Source organism: Somniosus microcephalus, unplaced genomic scaffold, assembly GCF_052327205.1.
Source record: "Somniosus microcephalus isolate GS21.2 unplaced genomic scaffold, FLI_Smic_1.0 scaffold13, whole genome shotgun sequence".
Classification (NCBI taxonomy): Eukaryota; Metazoa; Chordata; class Chondrichthyes; order Squaliformes; family Somniosidae; genus Somniosus; species Somniosus microcephalus.
In genome coordinates, this window is record NW_028225200.1 from 1,202,417 (window position 1) to 1,223,724 (window position 21,308).

General features: G+C 49.5%; 1 pseudogene; it reads left to right on the forward strand.

Annotated features, from left to right (window-relative positions):
- The first annotated feature begins 1,170 nt into the window (after positions 1 to 1,170).
- Positions 1,171 to 15,651, forward strand: LOC147083951 (uncharacterized; annotated as a pseudogene).
- Positions 15,652 to 21,308: the final 5,657 nt, after the last annotated feature.

Genomic DNA, 21,308 nt, shown 5'->3' on the forward strand with positions numbered 1-21,308 from the left:
GCAAAATTAAGGCTCATGGGATTGGGGGCAAAGTATTAACGTGGATAGAGAACTGGCTGGCGGATAGAAAACAGGGAGTTGGAATAAACGGCTCGTTTTTGGAGTGGCAGGCAGTGACCAGCGGGGTGCCACAAGGATCTGTCCTGGGACCCCAGCTGTTCACAATATATATAAATGATCTGGATCAGGGAATTGGATGCAATATTTCCAAATTCGCTGATGACACTAAACTAGGAGGAGGGGTGGGCTCTGATGAGGATGTCAGGAGGCTACAGTGCGATTTGGACAGGTTGGGGGAATGGGCGGATACGTGGCAGATGCACTATAATGTGGATAAATGCGAGGTTATCCACTTTGGGGGTAAAAACAGGAGGGTAGATTATTATCTAAATGGCAATAGATTGGGAGATGGGGAAGTGCAGAGGGACCTGGGTGTTCTTGTGCACCAGTCACTGAAGGAGAGCATGCAGGTGCAACAGGCGATTAAGAAGGCAAATGGTATGTTGGCCTTCATATCAAGGGGGTTCGAGTATAGGAATAGGGATACCTTACTACAGCTGTACAAGGTGCTGGTGAGACCGCATCTGGAGTATTGTGTACAGTTTTGGTCGCCCCATCTGCAGAAGGATGTTCTTGCCATGGAAAGAGTGCAACGGCGATTCACCAGGCTGATACCTGGAATGGCGGGAATGACCTACGAAGAGAGATTAAATAGTTTGGGCTTGTACTCACTGGAGTTTAGAAGATTGAGAGGGGATCTCATCGAAACATATAAAATTATGGCAGGCCTGGACAGGCTGAATTCAGAGAGAATGTTTCCAATGGCCGGGGAGCACAGAACCAGGGGCCACAGTCTAAAAATAGCGGGCAAATCATTTAAAACAGAGATGAGGAAGAATTTCTTCACTCAAAGAGTGGTGAGCCTGTGGAATTCCCTGCCACAGAGGGCTGTGAAGGCTAATTCAATAAATATTTTCAAGAGAGAATTGGATATATTTCTGAAGGCTAAGGGGATTAAGGGTTACGGAGAAAAGGCGGGGACGGGGTACTGAACTGGTAAGATCAGCTATGATCTCAGACGAAGATCAGCCATGATCTCATTGAATGGCGGAGCAGGCTCGAAGGGCCGAATGGCCTACTCCTGTTCCTATCTCTATGTTTCTATGAACCAGCACAGGATTGTGAGAGCACCAACCGGAGAGAACCCTTCCGATTCAAAGAGCTTCCAGAGATCGACTGTGGAACAAGGTCAAAGAGAATGTCCCATTGACTCAGATACACACTGGTCCTGGTGATGGACTGGGGAGAAAGGTCAGAGAGAGTCCCATTGACTCAGATACACACTGGTCCTGGAGATGGACTGGGGAGAAAGGTCAGAGAGAGTCCCATTGACTCAGATACACACTGGTCCTGGAGATGGACTGGGGAGAAAGGTCAGAGTCCCATTGACTCCGATACACACTGGTCCTGGAGATGCACTGGGGGGAAAGGTCAGAGAGAGTCCCATTGACTCAGATACACACTGGTCCTGGAGATAGACTGGGGAGAAAGGTCAGAGTCCCATTGACTCCGATACACACTGGTCCTGGAGATGCACTGGGGGGAAAGGTCAGAGAGAGTCCCATTGACTCAGATACACACTGGTCCTGGAGATAGACTGGGGAGAAAGGTCAGAGAGAGTCCCATTGACTCAGATACACACTGGTCCTGGAGATGGACTGGGGAGGAAGGTCAGAGAGAGTCCCATTGACTCAGATACACACTGGTCCTGGAGATGGACTGGGGAGAAAGGTCAGAGAGAGTCCCATTGACTCAGATACACACTGGTCCTGGAGATAGACTGGGGAGAAAGGTCAGAGAGTCCCATTGACTCAGATACACACTGGTCCTGGAGATGGACTGGGGAGAAAGGTCAGAGAGAGTCCCATTGACTCAGATACACACTGGTCCTGGAGATGGACTGGGGAGAAAGGTCAGAGAGAGTCCCATTGACTCAAATACACACTGGTCCTGGAGATGGACTGGGGAGAAAGGTCAGAAAGAGTCCCATTGACTCAGATACACACTGGTCCTGGAGATGGACTGGGGAGAAAGGTCAGAGAGAGTCCCATTGACTCAGATACACACTGGTCCTGGAGATGGACTGGGGAGAAAGGTCAGAGAGTCCCATTGACTCAGACACACACTGGTCCTGGAGATGGACTGGGGAGAAAGGTCAGAGAGAGTCCCATTGACTCAGATACACACTGGTCCTGGAGATGGACTTGGGAGAAAGGTCAGAGAGAGTCCCATTGACTCAGATACACACTGGTCCTGGAGATGGACGCTCCCGCACTCGCCCCCTGACCCTCCCGCACTCGCCCCCTGACCCTCCCGCACTCGCCCCCTGACCCTCCCGCACTCGCCCCCTGACCCTCCTGCACTCGCCCTGATGGGGCTCTTCTCAAGTACACCATGCGGTGCAATAAAACACCCCCAGAATCAAGGCCCTGCTCCTGGGGAAGGTGATCAGGCCCCAGGAACCAGTACAAGTGAATAAAGTCAGGGTCAAGGCCCTGCTCCTGGGGAAGGTGATCAGGCCCCAGGAACCAGTACAAGTGAAGCGACTCCTTCTCCCGGAGACTTATTAAACGTGAATACGCCAAGAGTTGACCAAAAATCAGGTTAGTAATATTAATCAAGGAGTCAATTTCTGCTATAAGGAGGGATGATACCTTAGCAGGTTCCTCTAATGAGGCCATATGGGTAGAACTTAAAAACAAAAAGGGGGCAAGCACTTTGCTGGGAGTGTACTATAGGCCCCCATACAGTAAGGGGGAGATAGAGGAACAGATATGTCGGCAAATCTCAGAGGTGTAGAAATAATAGGGTAGTAATTGTTGGGGATTTCAACTTCCCCAATATTAACTGGGATAGTCAGAGTGTGAAAGGCTTAGAGGGTGTGGAATTCTTAAAGTGCATCCAGGAGAGCTTTTTGAGCCAACATGTAGAAAGTCCTACAAGAGAGGGGCGGTACTGGACCTAATTCGAGGGAATGTAGCAGGGCACGTGGTAGAAGGGTTAGTAGGAGAGCATTTTGGTGACAGTGACCATAATTCGGTGAGATTTAAAGTAGTTATGGAAAAGGACAAAGATGGACTGGAAATAAAGGATCTAAATTGGGGGAAGGCCAATTTTAATTTGATAAGGCAGGATCTGGCCAAAGTGGACTGGGATCAACTACTTGAAGGAAAATCCACATCAGAGCAGTGGGCGTCTTTCAGAAAGGAAATAGAGAGAGTACAACGCCAACATGTTCCCTTAAAGGTCAAGGGTGGGACCAACAAGCTCAGGGAACCCTGGATGTCAAGGGACATACAAGAATGGATTAGGAAAAAAAGGGAGGCTTTTGGCAGATACAAAGGACTAAAAACACTAGAAGCCCTAGAGGAGAATAGAAAGTGCAGGGGGGTACTTAAAAAAGAAATTAGGAGAACGAAGAGGGGTCATGAAAAAACACTGGCAGGCAAAATAAAGGAAAATCCCACGGTGTTTTATTAGTATATTAAGGGCAAGAGGATAACCAGGGAAAGAGTAGAGCCCATTAGGGACCAAAGTGGCAATCTGTGTGTAGAGCCAGAAGATGGTGAGGTTTTAAATTAATATTTTGCATCTGTGTTCACTATGGAGAAGGACGATGCAGGCATAGAAATCAGGCAGGGGGGATTGTGATATACTTGAACAAATTAGTATTGAGAGGGAGGAGGTACTAGTGGTTTTAGCAGGCTTAAAAGTGGATAAACCCCCAGGCCCAGACGAGATGTATCCCAGCCTGCTGTGTGAGGCAAGGGAGGAGATTGCAGGGGCTCTGACACAAATTTTCAGAACCTCTCTGACCACAGGGGAGGTGCCAGAGGACTGGAGAACAGCTAACGTAGTACCATTATTCAAGAAGGGTAGTAGTAGGGATAAACCAGGGAATTACAGGCCAGTGAGCCTAACATCAGTGGTAGGGAAATTATTGGAAAAAATTCTGAGGGACAGAATTAGTCTCCACTTGGAGAGGCAAGGATTAATCAAGGATAGTCAGCATGGCATTGTCAGGGGGAGATCATGTCTAACCAATTTGACTGAATTTTTCAATGGGGGTGACTAGGTGTGTGGATGAGGGCAGTCCAGTTGATGTAGTCTACATGGACTTCAGTCAGGCTTTTGACAAAGTCCCACATGGGAGACTGGTCAAGAAGGTAAGAGCCCATGGGATCCAGGGCAATTTGGCACATTGGATCCAAAATTGGCTTAGTGGCAGGAGGCAGAGGGTGATGGTCGAAGGTTGTTTTTGTGACTGGAAGCCTGTGTCCACTGGTGTAACGCAGGGATCAGTGCTGGGTCCCTTGCTGTTTGTAGTGTACATTAAGGATTTAGATATGAATGTAGGAGGTATGATCAGTAAGTTCGCAGATGACATGAAAATTGGTGGAGTGGTAAATAGCGAGGAGGGAAGCCTCAGGCTACAGGAGAATATAGATGGGTTGGTTGGATGGACAGCACAGTGGCAAATGGAATTTAACCCTGAAAAGTGTGAGGTGATGCATTTTGGGAGGACTAACAAGGGAATACACAATGAATGGTAGAACCCTAGGAAGGACAGAGGATCAGAGGGACCTTGGTGTGCATGTACATAGATCCTTGAGGGCAGCAGGACAGCGAGAAGGCATATGGGATACTTGCCTTAATTAGCCGAGGCATAGAATATAAGAGCAGGGGGGTTATGATGGAGCTGTACAAAATGCTAGTTAGGCCACAGACTGAATACTGTGTGCAGTTCTGCTCGCCACACTATAGGAAGGATGTGATTGCATTGGAGAGGGTGCAGAGGAGATTCACCAGGATGTTACCTGGGCTGGAGCGCTTCAGCTATGAAGAGAGACTGGGGTTGTTTTCCTTAGAGCAGAGAAGGCTGAGGGGGACCTGATTGAGGTGTACAAAATTATGAGGGGAATAGATAGGGTAGATAGAAAAGAACATTTCCCCTTAGTAGAGGGGTCAATAGCCAGGGGGCATAGATTCAAGGTAAGGGGCAGGAGGTTTAGAGGGGATTTGAGGAAAAGCTTTTTCACCCAGAGGGTGGTTGGAATCTGGAACTCACTGCCTGAAAGGGTGGTAGAGGCAGGAACCCTCACAACATTCAAGAAGCATTTAGATGAGCACTTGAAACGCCATAGCATACAAGGCTACGGACCAAGTGCTGGAAAATGGGATTAGAATAGACAGGGCTTGATGGCCGGCGCAGACACGATGGGCCGAAGGGCCCCTTTCTGTGCTGTATAAATCAATGACTCTATGGTAGCACTCTTGCCTCTGAGGCATAAGGTTGTGGGTTCAAGTCCCACTCCAGAGACTTGAGCACAAAAATCCAGGCTGACACTCCAGTGCAGTACTGAGGCACTGTCAGAGGTGGCGTCTTTCGGATGAGACATTAAACTGAGGCCCTGTCTGCTCTCTCAGGTGGATGTAAAAGATCCCATGACATTATTTTGAGAAAGAAAGACTTGCATTTATATGGTGCTTTCATGACCAGCAGACGTCTTGAAGTGCTTTACAGCCAATGAAGTACTTTTGAGGTGTAGTCACTGTTGTAATGTGGGAAAGAGCAGGGGAAATATCCCCGGTGTCCGAGCCAATGTTTATCTTTCAATCAATGTAACAAAAGGATAATAGCAAAATACTGCGGATGCTGGAAGTCTGAAATAACAACAGGAAATGCTGGAAACACTCAGCAGGCCAGGCAACATCCGTAGAGAGAGAAACAGAGTTAACAAAAAGATAGATTATCTGGTCATTATCACATTGCTGTTTGTGGGAGCTTGCTGTGCGCTATTTGACTGCTGCATTTCTTACATTACAACAGTGACTACACTTCAAAAGTACTTCATTGGCTGTAAAGCACTTTGGGTCGTCCGGTGGTGGTGCAAGGCGCTATAGAAATGCAAGTCTTTCTTTCTTCACTGGTCTCACCAGCGACCTCTTCTGGCTGATGGTTGATTGACAGACGGGCTGGAGGAGCGAGCCGGCGGCGGGTCCTCCAACCAATCGGGTAGCCCGAGGGGCGGGCCTAGCGCCGGCTGATTGTCTGACCCGCAGGGCAGCGAGTTTCTCCAGTCCCTTGTTCAGGGCCCGGGGCCAGGGGAGGCTGTGGGCCTTTATTCCCCTCATTGGACACAAGGCTCTTTGGCTCACAACACACGGGCTCAGGTTTTAATAGAGACTTTTTAAATTCATCAATAAAAGCAGATAAACCTCGTGCTTCTGTGGAACAAACTTTCTAATATTTTATAGAATCATAGAATGGTTACAGCACAGAAGGAGGCCATTCAGCCCGTCGAGCCCGTGCCGGCTCTCTGCAAGACCACTTCAGCGAGTCCCACTCCCCGCCCTTTCCCCGTAACCCTGCAATTCTTTTTCATTCAGGTACTTATCCAATTCCCTTTTGAAAGCGGTGATTGAATCTGCCTCCACCACCCTTTCAGGCAGTGCATTCCAGATCCTAACCACTCACTGCGTAAATTTTTTTTTCCTCATAGAGTCATAGAGTTTACAGCACAGAAAGAGGCACTTCGGCCCATCGTGTCTGTGCTGACCATCAATCCCTGTCCAGTCTAATCCCATTTTCCAGCATTTGGTCCATAGCCTTGTATGCAATGGCGTTTCAAGTGCTCATCCAAATGCTTCTTGAATGTTGTGAGGGTTCCTGCCTCTACCACCCTTTTGGGCATTGAGTTCCACATTCCAACCACCCTCTGGGTGAAAAAGTTCCTCCTCAAATCCCCTCTAACTCTCCTGCCCCTTACCCTGAATCTATGCCCCCTTGTTATTGACCCCCCTACTAAGGGGAAAAGTTCCTCTTTGTCTACCCTATCTATGCCCCTCATCATTTTGTATACCTCAATCAGGTCCCCCCTCAGCCTTCTTTGCTCCAAGGAAAACAACCCCAGCCTGTTTAGTCTTTCTTCATAGCTGAGGCGCTCCATCCCAGGTAACATCCTGGTGAATCTTCTCTGCACCCTCTCCAAAGCAATCACATCCTTCCTATAGTGAGGCGACCAGAACTGCACACAGTCCAGCTGTGGCCTCACCAGCGTTTTGTACAGCTCCATCATCACCTCCCTGCTCTTGCCTTCATTAGCCGAGGCATAGAATTTAAGTATCCCATATGCCTTTTTAACCACCTTATCTACCTGTTCCGCTGCCTTCAGGGATCTATGTACATGTACACCAAGGTCCCTCTGACCCTCTGTCCTTCCTGGGGTCCTACCACTCATTGTGTATTCCCTTGCCTTATTTGTCCGTCCAAAATGCATCACCTCGCACTTTTCAGGGTTAAATTCCATTTGCCACTTTTCCGCCCATCTGACCAACCCGTTTATATCGTCCTGTAGCCTGAGGCTTTCCTCCTCGCAATTGACCACCCCACCAATTTTCGTGTCATCTGCGAACTTGCTGATCATACCTTTTACATTCTCATCCAAATCATCTATGTAGATCACAAACAACAAGGGACCCAGCACCGATCCCTGAGGTACCCCACTGGACACAGGCTTCCAGTCACAAAAGCAACCTTCGACCATCACCCTCTGCCTCCTGCCACTCAGCCAGTTTAGGATCCAACGCGCCAAGGCACCCTGGATCCCATGGGCTCTTACCTTCTTGACCAGTCTCCTATGCGGGACTTTGTCAAAGGCTTTACTGAAGTCCATGTAAACCACATCCACAGCATTTCCCTCATCCACCCCCCTAGTCACCCCCTCGAAAAATTCAATCAGATTTGTCAGACATGATTTACCCTTGACAAAGCCATGCTGACTATCCCCGATTAATCCTTGCCTCTCCAAGTGGAGACTAATTTTGTCCCTCAGAATTTTTTCCAATAATTTCCCTACCACAGATGTTAGGCTCACTGGCCTGTAATTCCCTGGTTTATCCCTGCTACCCTTCTTGTATAATGGTACTACATTAGCTGTTCTCCAGTCCTCTGGTACATCCCCTGTGGCCAGAGAGGTTCTGAAAATTTGTGTCAGAGCCCCTGCAATCTCCTCCTTTGCCTCCCACAGCAGCCTGGGATACATCTCGTCCGGGCCTGGGGATTTATCCACTTTTTGGCCTGCTAAAACCGCTAGCACCTCCTCCCTCTCGATGCTAATATGTTCAAGTATGTCACAGTCCCCTTGCCCGATTTCTATGTCTGCATCGTCTTTCTCCATAGTGAACACAGATGCAAAAAATTCATTTAAAACCCCGCCTACATCATCTGGCTCTACACACAGATTGCCACTTTGGTCCCTAATGGGCCCTACCCTTTCCCTGGTTATCCTCTTGCCCTTAATATACTTATAAAACATCTTAGGATTTTCCTTTATTTTGCTCGCCAGTGTTATTTCATGGCCCCTCCTCGCCCTCCTAATTTCTTTTTTAAGTATGCCCCTGCACTTTTTATACTCCTCTAGGGCTTCTTCTGTCTTTAGTCTTTTGTAACTGCCAAAAGCCCCCCTTTTATTTCTAATGCATTTTTGTATATCCCTTGTCATCCAAGGTTCCCTTTGCTTGTTGGTCCCACCCTTGACCTTTACAGGAACATGTTGGCGTTGTACTCTCTCTATTTCCCTTCTGAAAGTCTCCCACTGTTTTGATGTGGATTTTCCTATAAGTAGCTGCTCCCAGTCCACTTTGGCCAGATCCTGCCTTATCATATTAAAATCGGCCTTCCCCCAATTTAGAACCCTTATTTCCGGGCCGTCTTTGTCTTTTTCCATGACCACCTTAAATCTCACCGAATTATGGTCACTGTCGCCAAAATGCTCTCCTACTGATACTTCCACCACTTGCCCGGCTACATTCCCCAGAATTAGGTCCAGTCTCTTGTAGGACTTTCTACATGTTGGCTCAAAAAGCTCTCCTGGATGCACTTTAAGAATTCTGCACCCCCTAAGCCTTTCACACTCTGACTATCCCAATTTATATTGGGGATGTTGAAATCCCCCACTATTATTACCCTATTATTTTCGCACTTCTCTGAGATTTGCCTACATATCTGTTCCTCTATCTCCCCCTGACTGCTTGGGGGCCTATAGTACACTCCCAGCAAAGTGCTTGCCCCCTTTTTGTTTTTAAGTTCTACCCATATGGCCTCATTAGAGGAACCCGCTAATATATCGTCCCTCCTTACAGCAGTAATTGACTCCTTAATTAATATTGCAACACCCCCTCCCCTTTTACACCCCCCTCTGTCTCGCCTGAAGATTCTATACCCCGGAATATTGAGCTGCCGGTCCTGACCCTCCCTCAACCATGCCTCCGTGATAGCAACAATATCGTACTCCCATGTGTTCAACAACAACTTCAGTTCATCCACCTTATTTGCAAGACTCCTTGCATTAAAATAAATGCCTTCCAGCCCTGCCATATTCCCTTTTGCCTTCACATATTTGCTCTGCCTTCCCAGCTGACTTGTTTTTTCCTCTGTATTTGGCTGTAAATCACCCCCTACTATAGCTCCACTCTGTACCCCATCCCCCTGCCAAGTTAGTTTAAACCCCCCCCAGCAGTGCTAGCAAACCTCCCCGCAAGGATATTGGTTCCCCTCTGGTTCAGGTGTAAACCGTCCGACTTGTACAAGTCCCACCTTTCCCAGAAGCAGACCCAGTGATCCAGGAAACTAAAGCCCTCCCCCCTGCACCATCCCTTTAGCCACGCATTCATCTGTTCTATCTTCCTATTCCTATACCCACTAGCACGTGGCACGGGGAGTAATCCAGAGATTACAACCTTTGAGGTCCTGCTCTTTAATCCTTCACCTAGCTCCTTAAATTCTTGCTGCAGGACCTCATCCCTCTTTTTACCTATGTCGTTGGTACCAATGTGGACCACGACCTCTGGCTGTTCACCCTCCCCCTCCAGAATGCCCTGCAGCCGCTCAGTGATATCCTTGACCCTGGCACCAGGGAGGCAACAAACCATCCTGGATTCACGTCTACGGCCACAGAAACGCCTATCTGTTCCCCTTACTATAGAATCCCCTACCACTATTGCTCTCCCACTCTTTTTCCCCCCTTCCTGGGCAGCAGGAGCACCCCCAGTGCCAGCAAGTTGGCTGCTGCTGCCTTCCCCTGGTGAGTCATCCCCCCCAACAGTATCCAAAGCGGTATACTTGTTTGAGAGGGGAATGGTCACAGGGGTCTCCTGCACTACCTGCCTGCTTCTATTGCTCCACCTGGTGGTCACCCATTTCCTGTCTTCCTGTGCAGCCCTTCCCTGCGGTGTGACCAACTCACTAAACGTGCTATCCACGACCCTCTCAGCATCGTGAATGCTCAACAACCCATCCACCCGCAGCTCCAGCGCCTCAATGCGGTCTGCTAGTAGCTGCAGATGGATGCATCACTGGCACACGTGGTCATCAGGGGCACCGGGGTCCCTGAATTCCCACATAGAGCAAGAGGAGCATATCACGGGGCTGGGCTCACCTGGCATGACCTTCCCTTTACTTAATTTAAATTAATTTACTACCACCAATTAAAAATATCTCTAAGGCGCTTGTATAGTCTACCAACAGTCCCTGCTACACCAGAAAAGACCCTAGTAACTATAAACTACAGAGTTAAAGTTTAAAAAAGAGAAATACTCACCAACCAATCACTTACCTGCTCCCTGGTGACGTCACACTCTGATTACTTTTTACCTCTCTCCTCTGCTGTTGATTTGGTCGGGCCTCACCTCGCAACTGCCGCCGCTTTTAAGCTCTGCCGGTCACTGCCCCTTCACAGGTCCGATGCTCTGATCGGGCCTCACCTCGCACTGCCGCCGCTTTTAAGCTCTGCCGGTCACTGCCCCTTCACAGGTCCGATGCTCTGATCGGGCCTCACCTCGCAACTTCGTTCTTTCGTTCTTCTGCCAATCACCTTAAATCTGTGTCCTCTGGTTCGCGACCCTACCGCCAATGGGAACAGTTTCTACTCTGTCCAGACCCATCATGATTTTGAACACCTCTATCAAATCTCCTCTCTACCTTCTCTGCTGTAAGGAGAACCACCCCAGCTTCTCGAGTCTATCCACATAACTGAAGTCCCTCATCCCTTATCCCTGGAACCACTCTTGTAAATCTTTTCTGCACCCTCTCTGAGGCCTTCACATCCTTCCTAAAGTGCGGTGCCCAGAATTGAACACAATACTCCAGATGAGACCGAACAAGTGTTTTATAAAGGTTCATCATAACTTCCTTGCCTTTGGACTCTGCCTCTATTTATAAAGTCCAGGATCCCATATGCTTTTTTAACTGCTTTCTCAACCTGCCCTGCCACCTTCAACGATTTGTGCACACATATCCCCAGGTCTCTCTGTTCATGCACCCACTTTAGAATTGTACCCTTTAGTTTATATTGCCTCACTTGGTTCTTCCTACCAAAATGTATCACTTTGCACTTTTCTGCATTAAATTTCAGCTCCCATGTGTCCGCCCATTCCCCCAACCTGTCTATGTCTTCTTGAAATCTATCACTATCCTCCTCACTGTTCACTGCACTTCCAAGTTTTCTGTCATCTGCAAATTTTGAAATTGTGCCCTGTACCCCAAGTCTAAGTCATTAATATATATCAAGTAAAGCAGTGGTCCTAGTACCGATCCCTGGGGAACACCACTGTATACCTTCCTCCAGTCCGAAAAACAACCATTCACCACTACTCTCTGTTTCCTGTCACTTTGCCAATTTTGTATCCATGTTGCCACTGTCCCTTTTATTCCATGGGCTTCAACTTTGCTGGCAAGCCTATCATGTGGCACTTGTTGAACGCCTTTTGGAAATCCATGTGCACCACGTTAACCGCATTGCCCTCATCAACCCTCTCTGTTACCTCATCAAAAACCTCAATCAGAATCAGAGCGGCCGGGCCCGGCGGACGTGCGGCCAGAGCCCCGGCACCAGGAAACCCAGAGTGCAGCGCCTCCCCCATCCGAGCCGCCGCTTCCCGGTTTCTTCAGCCGGTTCCACCAAGTCCGACTCGGGCCAAAGGACAGGAGCCAGGCTCCCAGAATGGCCCACGGCCCCGGGGGGCATGCGCACTCTCAGCGGGGAAATCAGCGCATTGGATAGAGCGGTTTCTGGGGCACGGGGGATTGTGGGTGCTGCGGCCGCCATTAGTCAGCGGCTGTCGGGAAGGGTTTTATTTCAGGCTGACGGAAGGTAGGTCCCTGGCCGCCTGTGGAGGTCTTTTTGTTGCTTCATTGTTGAGGATGTAACTGGGAAAATAGATAAGGGAGAACCAGTGGATGTGGTGTATTTGGACTTTCAGAAGGCTTTCGATAAGGTCCCGCATAAGAGATTAGCGTGTAAAGTTAAGGCACATGGGATTGGGGGCAAGGTATTGACTTGGATAGAGAACTGGTTGGCAGACAGAAAGCAAAGAGTTGGAATAAACGGGTCTTTTTCCGAGCGGCAGGCAGTGACTAGTGGGGTACCGCAGGGATCGGTCCTTGGACCCCAGCTATTCACAATATATATATTAATGATCTAGACAAGGGAACTAGATGTAATATCTCCAAATTTGCAGACGACACAAAGCTGGGTGGGCGTGTGTGCTGTGAGGAGGATGCTGAGAAACTCCAGTATGATTTGGACAGGTTGGGTGATTGGGCAGAAGCATGGCAGATGCAATATAACGTGGATAAATGTGAGGTTATCCACTTTGGTGGCCAAAACAGAAAGGCAGATTATCATCTGAATGGCAATAGATTGGGAGAAGGGGAAGTGCAACGAGACCTGGGTGTCCTTGTGCACCAGTCACTGAAGGTAAGCATGCAGGTGCAGTCGGCGGTTAAGAAGGCAAATGGTATGTTGGCCTTCATAGCGAGAGGGTTTGAGTACAGGAACAAGGATGTCTTGCTGCAATTGTACAGGGCCTTGGTGAGACCACATCTTGAGTATTGTGTGGAGTTTTGGTCGCCTTATCTGAGGAAGGATGTTCCTCCCGTGGAAGGAGTTCAGTGAAGATTCACCAGGCTGATACCTGGGATGGCAGGAATGACGTATGAGGAGAGATTGGGACGATTGGGCTTGTACTCGCTGGAGTTTAGAAGAATGAGAGGGGATCTCATTGAAACTTATAAAATTCTGACAGGACTGGACAGACTAGATGCAGGAAGGATGTTCCCGATGGTCGGGGAGTCCAGAACCAGGGGTCACAGTCTAAGGATAAGGGGTAGGCCATTTAGGACAGAAATGAGGAGGAATTTCTTCACCCAGAGAGTGGTGAACCTGTGGAATTCTCTACCACAGAAGGCAGTAGAGGCCAATACATTAAATATAGTCAAGAAGGAGTTGGATATATTTCTTAAGGCTAAAGGGATCAAGGGGTATGGGGAGAAAGCAGGTACCGGGTACTGAACTTGGATGATCAGCCATGATCGCATTGAATGGCGGAGCAGGCTCAAGGGGCCGAATGGCCTACTCCTGCTCCTATCTTCTGTGTTTCTATGCTTCAGTTTGAGCTGGAGTGGAGATGGAGGAGAAGCTGCTGGGTTTAACCCCCAGTACTTCTGAGCCCAGGAGGACCCAACAATTTCCAATGTGAGACTGTCAAAGGAGGTGGATTCTAGGGGAGATCAGGTTGTTACACAGACACTGTCCATACAATGTAAAAGAGTATTGTTTTAGGAACAATATTTCTGTACAGGCTTCTAATCCAGTTTACATCTACAGATTTATTTTAATTCATTCTTGGGATGTGGGAGTCGCTCGCAAGAGCAGCAAATATTGCCAATCCCCAGTTTCCCGTTGAGAAGGGGGTGGTGAGTCACCTTCTTGAACTACTGCAGTCCGTGTGGTGAAGGTATTCCCACAATGTTGTTCGGTAAGGAGTTCCAGGATTATGACCCAGCAACGATGAATATATCTGAGTCAGGATGATGTGTGACTTGGCGGGGAACTTGGATGTGATGGTGCTCCCATACAACAGCTGCCCTTGTCCTTCTAGGTTGTGGAGGTTGTGGGTTTTGGAGGTTCTGTCAAAGTTCTGGTCGAGTTGCAGATGTATAAAGTTCCTTTCCTTTGCCCCCTCCCCCTCCCACCTCTCTCTCTCCTCCCATAGAGGCCAGAGTCTTGTGTAGGCCCAGACCAGGTGGCGGATTCCCTTCCCTGAGGGACATCAGTGAACCAGTTGGGTTTTTATGACAATCTGGCAGCTTTCATGGTCACTTTTTTCTAGTGCCGGCCCCACAATTGACCAGATTCATTGAGCTCAGTTTCACAACCTGCCTTTGATTTCTTGTGGGTTGTCTCTCTCACTCCCTGTTTTAAATTCATTTTACAAGGCACTGGAAGGGGAGGATTTACAGACGGTAAGCTCAAACCAAACATCACTTCAAGATCTGACAGAGTCACTCGACTCATCGGATCTGAATATCATCGGCCTCTGAACATGGAAGCAAAAAGCACCGTTCACAGTGGGGAGAAACCGTACACATGTTCTGTGTGTGGACGAGGCTTCAGCCGATCCTCTGGCCTATCGAGACACAAGCACAGTCACACCGGGGAGAGGCCGTTCACCTGCTCTGAGTGTGGGAAGGGATTCACTCAGTCATCCCACCTACTGACACACCAGCGAGTTCACACCGGGGAGAGGCCGTTCACCTGCTCTGAGTGTGGGAAGGGATTCACTCAGTCATCTGAACTTCAGACACACCAGTGAGTTCACACTGGAGCGAGACCGTTCACCTGCTCTGAGTGTGGGAAGAGATTCACTAATTCATCCAATCTGCTGATACACCAGCGAGTTCACACTGGGGAGAGGCTGTTCACCTGCTCTGAGTGTGGGAAGGGATTCACTAATTCATCCCACCTGCTGACACACCAGTGAGTTCACACTGGGGAGAGGCCGTTCACCTGCTCTGAGTGTGGGAAGGGATTCATTAATTCATCCAACCTGCTGAATCACCAGCGAGTTCACACTGGGGAGAGGCCGTTCACCTGCTCTGAGTGTGGGAAGGGATTCACTAATTCATCCAAGCTGCTGACACACCAGCGAGTTCACACTGGGGAGAGGGCGTTTACCTGCTCAGAGTGTGGGAAGGGATTCACTAATTCATCCAAGCTGCTGAATCACCAGCGAGTTCACACTGGGGAGAGACGTTCACCTGCTCCGTGTGAGGGAAGGGATTCACTCTGGCATCCAAACTGCTGACACATCAACAAGTTCACACTGTGGAGAGGCCGTTCACCTGCTCTGAGTGTGGGAAGGGATTCACTCTGGCATCCAAACTGCTGAAACACCAGCGAGTTCACACTGGGGAGAGGCCGTTCTCCTGCTCCATGTGTGGGAAGGGATTCACTCAGTCATCCGACCTGCTGAGACACCAGCGAGTTCACACTGGGGAGAGGCCGTTCACCTGCTCTGAGTGTGGGAAGGGATTCACTGAGTCATCCAACCTGCTGACACACCAGCGAGTTCACAAGTGACTGCAGGGGTTGGATTCTGCTGTTATTGCTGCTGTTAATCACATTCAGGACTGAACCATATTCATTCTGACAGTTGGGGTTTGTTTCTGCTGATGTTAATAACCCCTATAACTGGGCTGGAGTTTAATATTCTGGATAGATATCAAATAAACGAGCTTTGTTTTAAACACATTATTGTAGATTTCCTTCTTTCCCACCTGAGTGTTTAGCATCACCTGGCTGGAGCTCAGAAAGGACAATCTGGGGGAGGATTGTACAGCAGGAACAGAACTCCAGCCTGGACACAGTCCTTCAGGGCCACACTGAGAGGGGCAAACGGCACTTTAGTCTTTCTTGTCTCTCTTCACTGACAGCAAAGTTGCCGTGCGGGTTAATCTCGAGGCGGGTGAGAAACATGTCCCAGCCGCTCTCTGCCATGGTTCAGAGCTTCTAGGCACGGAACAGGAGGCTCCTTTAGGAATGTACCCCAGTGCTTTTTTTTTAATGGCCTTATTAACGTGTGTCGCTACTTTTAGTGATTTGTGTATCTGTATCCCTGGATCCCTCTGCTCCTCCAGCCCATTTAGACTCTTAGGGGGAAATTCGGTGGCGCCCCCTATGGGTTGCTAATGTCACCGGGGTTAATTTTAGTGCCCTGAAAAAGTTAGCGCCCCTGCGCATTAAATTTAGTGGTAACGCCCCAGGCAGGGTGCTACTGGAAGCACTCGCCACCCTCTTGAGGCGCGACCAGTGAATTTCACGGTGCTTCATGTAACAGCGCCACGCCCGTCGGCACATAGCACCGTGTCATAACAGACCTCCCTCCCTGATTAAAGGGGAGGAGCCTAGCACTGCGCACACCAGGGCCCTGCTGGACCACCAGGGAGCGGGGTGTCGGATCAAGAGGAGCGCCGGGCTGTGCGATCACGGCTGACACCCCGAAGAAGAAAGGAGAAGGGGGCAGGTGCTGGCAGTCGGCCAAAATAAAAAGTTGCCGCCGACACCTGCCCTTTAAAGTGGCGCCGCGGCGGCTGCAAGAACGACCCTTGACCCTGTCAGACATATCGCCCGGCAATAGGTATGGGGTCGCAACCCAAGGCGATGACGTCATTGCCGGCGCTAACCTCCCGCTGAATATCACGGGAGGCGCAAAGCAACCCAATTTCTCCCCCTTGTCCAAGTAGTGTGTGGCCTCCTTATTCTTCCCACCAAAACACACCACCTCACACTGATCTATAGTGAAATTCATTAACACACCACCTCACACTGACCTATAGTGAAATTCATTTGCCAATTACACGCCCATTCTGAAATTTATTAATATCTTCTTGCATTTTGTCTTCCTCAGTATTAACTCTACCTCCCAATTTGGTGTCATCGACAAACTTTGAAATTGTTCTTCTGATTCCCGAGTCCAAATCGTTTATGAACAACAGTGATCCCAGCACCGATCCCTGTGGAACACCACTTCCCACCTTTTGCCAGTCTGAGTAGCTGCTCCCAACCCCATCTCTGTTTTCTGACCAGCTTGCTATATCAATAAACAGTTTGTAAGATCGACAAGATGACCCAGGTCAGGCCGTGGGGAGTGAAGGGCCAGGCAGCAGAATGGATGGAAAGCTGGCTACAAAATAGAAATCAGAGGGTTGGAGTTAAGGGAAGTTTGTTGCGATCTTTCCATCCATTCTGCTGCCTGGCCCTTGACTCCACACGGCCTGACTGTGGTCATCTTGTGGACCGTACATACTGCAAACACACTGCACCAGTGGTGGAGGGGGTGGATATTGAGTCCTGTGGCAGGGGTGTCCCTGACAGGGTTACAGACTGTAATGAAATCTGTTTGTCTTGATCCTGTATTCGTTTTGCACTCATGTATATTACCCTCCCCCACTGTGTATAGTTTCACTTCCTCTTTCCCGACTAACCTGGGAGGTTCCAGGTCTTGGCTCTTGGCTCCGCCCCGACTTCTCTTACATAAAGATCCCAGGATCTGTATGACTCATTCCTGTGAACAGTCGGCGTGTTGAGATGTTAGCTCTGATCTTAGTGATTAAAAGCCAACTTGTTTAAGTCTATAACTTCTAGTTTTGTGGTTATTGAAGGCCCATCAATTTTAATCACTAAAGAATACTGGGATGGATCGACTCCTAAAACCAGAGCGTCTGGACTTGGATCCACATTCTGCTGAAGCATCAAATCAATTTGGACACTGGCTCAAATGCTTTGAACTCTTTGCGGGGGCCTCATCCGCTAGCAAGGTAGATAAACTGAGTCTGCTGACTACTCGCGTAAGTCATCGGATTTATTCGTTCATCCGGGACGCCACCTCTTACACGGAGGCCATCACTATCCTGAAGGCCCAATACCAGAGGCCGGTAAACGAAGTGTACGCCAGACATCTGCTGGCTACACGCAGGCAGCGACCAGAGGAATCAATGGACGATTTCTTACAGGGCCTAAAGGACCTGGTCCAGGACTGTAACTGCAAGGCCATGACGGCCAACGCGTACTCTGACGAATTGGTCCGCGATTCCTTCATCACGCGCCTCAAATCGAATTATATCTGGCAGAGACTGCTGGAGAAGGAGGTCCTGGACTTAAAAAAGGCAGTGGCCACTGCGCGATCGCTGGACGTGGCCCAGAAAAACTCTGACTCTTATTCTTCCGGCCATGCGGCCCTCACTGCCTCGTGCGCGCCGAGGGGGCCGCCTTCTTGGAATCAGCCATCTTCCCCATCCAGGTCTCAGACCAGCTCTACGCCGCCGGAGTCCCCACACAGAAGTTCACCCATGAGTCCTACTACAGCGGCAATGTCTCGAGGCCTGAAATGCTACTTCTGCGGCCAGGCCAAGCACCCCAGACAACGATGCCCAGCGAAGGACGCTACATGCTTCAAATGTAAGAAAAAGGGGCATTTTAGCAAAGTCTGCAGGGGGAATCCGATTTCCAACTCTGTCACCGCCTCGTGCGTGCCGTGCGGGCCGCCATCTTGGGATCTGCCATCTTTTCCCGACTCAACGGCCGTCCAGGGCCCAACAGTGGCTTCGAACACGGTGGATCAATCCAGGCCACACCCGTTGACAAAATCCATGATGGACATACAGGTAAACGGGAATTTAACGAAATGTTTAATTGACTGTGGGAGTACCGAGAGTTTTATCCACCCAAGCCTGGTACGGCGGCACTCATTAACGGTAACCCCTACACGGAGCAGAATTGCTATGGCTGCTAAGCCCCACACTTCGGACATTTTGGGCTACTGTGTGGTAACACTGACTGTAAAAGGCACGGACTACAAGGATTTTAAACTCCTTGTGATGCCAGAACTCTGTGTTAATGTAATCTTGGGCCTGGACTTCCAGTGCCACCACAAAAGTGTCACGCTAGCATATGGCGGGTCCCAGCCGCCACTCACAGTCTGTGGCCTATCAACCTTAAAAATCAGCCCGCCCTCTTTATTCGCTAATCTCGCTCCGAACTGTAGGCCCATAGCGACCAAAAGTAGACGGTACAGTCTGGAAGACAGACACTTTATCAAGGCGGAAGTGGACAGACTCCTGCGGGAAGGCATTATTGAATGCAGTACCAGCCCGTGGCGTGCCCAAGTAGTCATAGTTAAAAATAGCGAAAAGAAACGGATGGTAATTGACTACAGCCAGACTGTTAATATTTATACCCAGCTGGATGCCTACCCTTTACCCCGCATATCAGAAATGGTCAACCAGATTGCGCAATACCGAGTCTTCTCGACTATCGACCTCAAATCCGCGTATCACCAGCTCCCCATTAGAACGGAGGACCGCCCATACACCGCCTTCGAGGTGAACGGGCGCCTCTACCATTTTCTCAGAGTGCCCTTCGGGGTAACAAATGGGGTCTCGGTCTTCCAACGTGAGATGGACCGCATGGTTGACGAGAATAAACTACAAGCTACCTACCCCTATCTGGACAATGTCACTATCTGCGGGCACAACCAGCAAGACCACGACCTAAATCTTGCGAGATTTTTAAAAACTGCCCTAAAGCTGAATCTAACCTACAACGAAGACAAATGTGTCTTCAACACAACCCGTCTCTGTATCCTCGGCTGTGTGGTGGAAGATGGGGTAATTGGACCAGACCCTGACTGATTACGCCCCCTAAAGGAACTGCCCCTGCCACACAATCCCAAAGCTTTAAAAAGGTGCCTGGGATTTTTTTCGTATTATGCCCAATGGGTGCCCAATTACTCTGATAAGGCCCGACCCCTCATTAAATCGACGTCCTTCCCACTATCAGCTGAAGCTCGGGAGGCTTTCACCAGTATTAAACAGGACATTGAAAGGGCTGCAGTGTGTGCAGTGGACGAATGCATTCCCTTTCAAGTAGAAAGTGATGCGTCAGACTTTGCCTTAGCTGCGACCCTCAATCAGGCTGGGAGACCTGTGGCCTTCTTCTCCCGAACCCTTCAGGGACCTGAAATCAGGCACTCTTCTGTCGAGAAGGAGGCACAGGCTATAGTGGAGGCAGTGTGGCACTGGAGACACTACCTAACCGGCAAACGTTTCACCCTGCTCACCGACCAGTGGTCGGTGGCTTTCATGTTTAATAACAAACAAAGGGGGAAAATCAAGAATGACAAAATACTCAGATGGAGGATCGAACTATCCACGTTCGACTATGATATTATGTACAGGCCGGGAGCCCTTAATGAACCCCCAGACGCCCTATCGCGGGGAATGTGTGCCAGCATTCATACAGACAAATTACAGGGTCTCCACAACGACCTCTGTCACCCAGGGGTCACCCGACTATACCATTTTATAAAGTCCCGCAATCTGCCCCACTCCATCGAGGAGGTCAGGGCAATGACCAGAGCCTGCCACATCTGTGCGAAATGCAAGCCTCGTTTCTACAGGCCTGACCGTGCACACCTTATCAAAGCCACACGGCCATTCGAGCGCCTAAGCCTGGACTTCAAGGGACCCCTTCCCTCTGCCGACCGTAACGTATACTTCCTCAATATCATTGATGAATATTCCCGCTTCCCCTTTGCCATTCCCTGCCCAGACATGACCAGTGCCACGGTCATCAAGTGTCTCTGTAATCTATTCTGCATGTTTGGCATGCCGAACTACATACACAGCGATAGGGGGACGTCATTCATGAGTGACGAGCTGCGCCAGTTCTTGCTCTCGAAGGGGATAGCCACTAGCAGAACCACTAGCTACAACCCCCGGGAATATGGGCAAGTGGAAAGGGAGAATACTACTGTTTGGAAGGCTGTCACATTAGCCTTAAAGTCAAAAGGCCTTCCGACCTCCCGCTGGCAGGAAGTCCTCTCAGACGTGCTCCACTCCATAAGGTCTCTGTTATGTACTGCCACTAACGCTACCCCTCACAAAAAGATGTTAGTTTTCCCACGGAAATCCACCTCGGGCATATCTCTACCCGCGTGGCTGATGTCTCCGGGGACAGTACTATTGCAGAAGCACGTGAGAGGCCATAAAACGGACCCCCTTGTGGAAAAGGTACAGCTCCTCCATGCAAACCCTCAGTACGCCTATATCGAATACTCTGACGGGCGAGAGGACACTGTTTCCATAAAAGACCTCGCTCCCTCGGGAAGCGGAGAGAATGATGGGAGACTACCCGATGAAGACCTACACTGCAAAGAGACAGGATGCCCAGAGGTATCAATACCCAACTTTAACCTGGAGGACACTGCAGATAACCTGGAAGACACTGCGGAGGCCCGGACAGCGGAGGAACCAGAATCCACTCCCCTAGAGGCCCCCCAACTGGCTTTGCGCCGATCACTGAGAACTGCAAAACCTCCTGACAGACTCACTTATACCAACTTTTAAG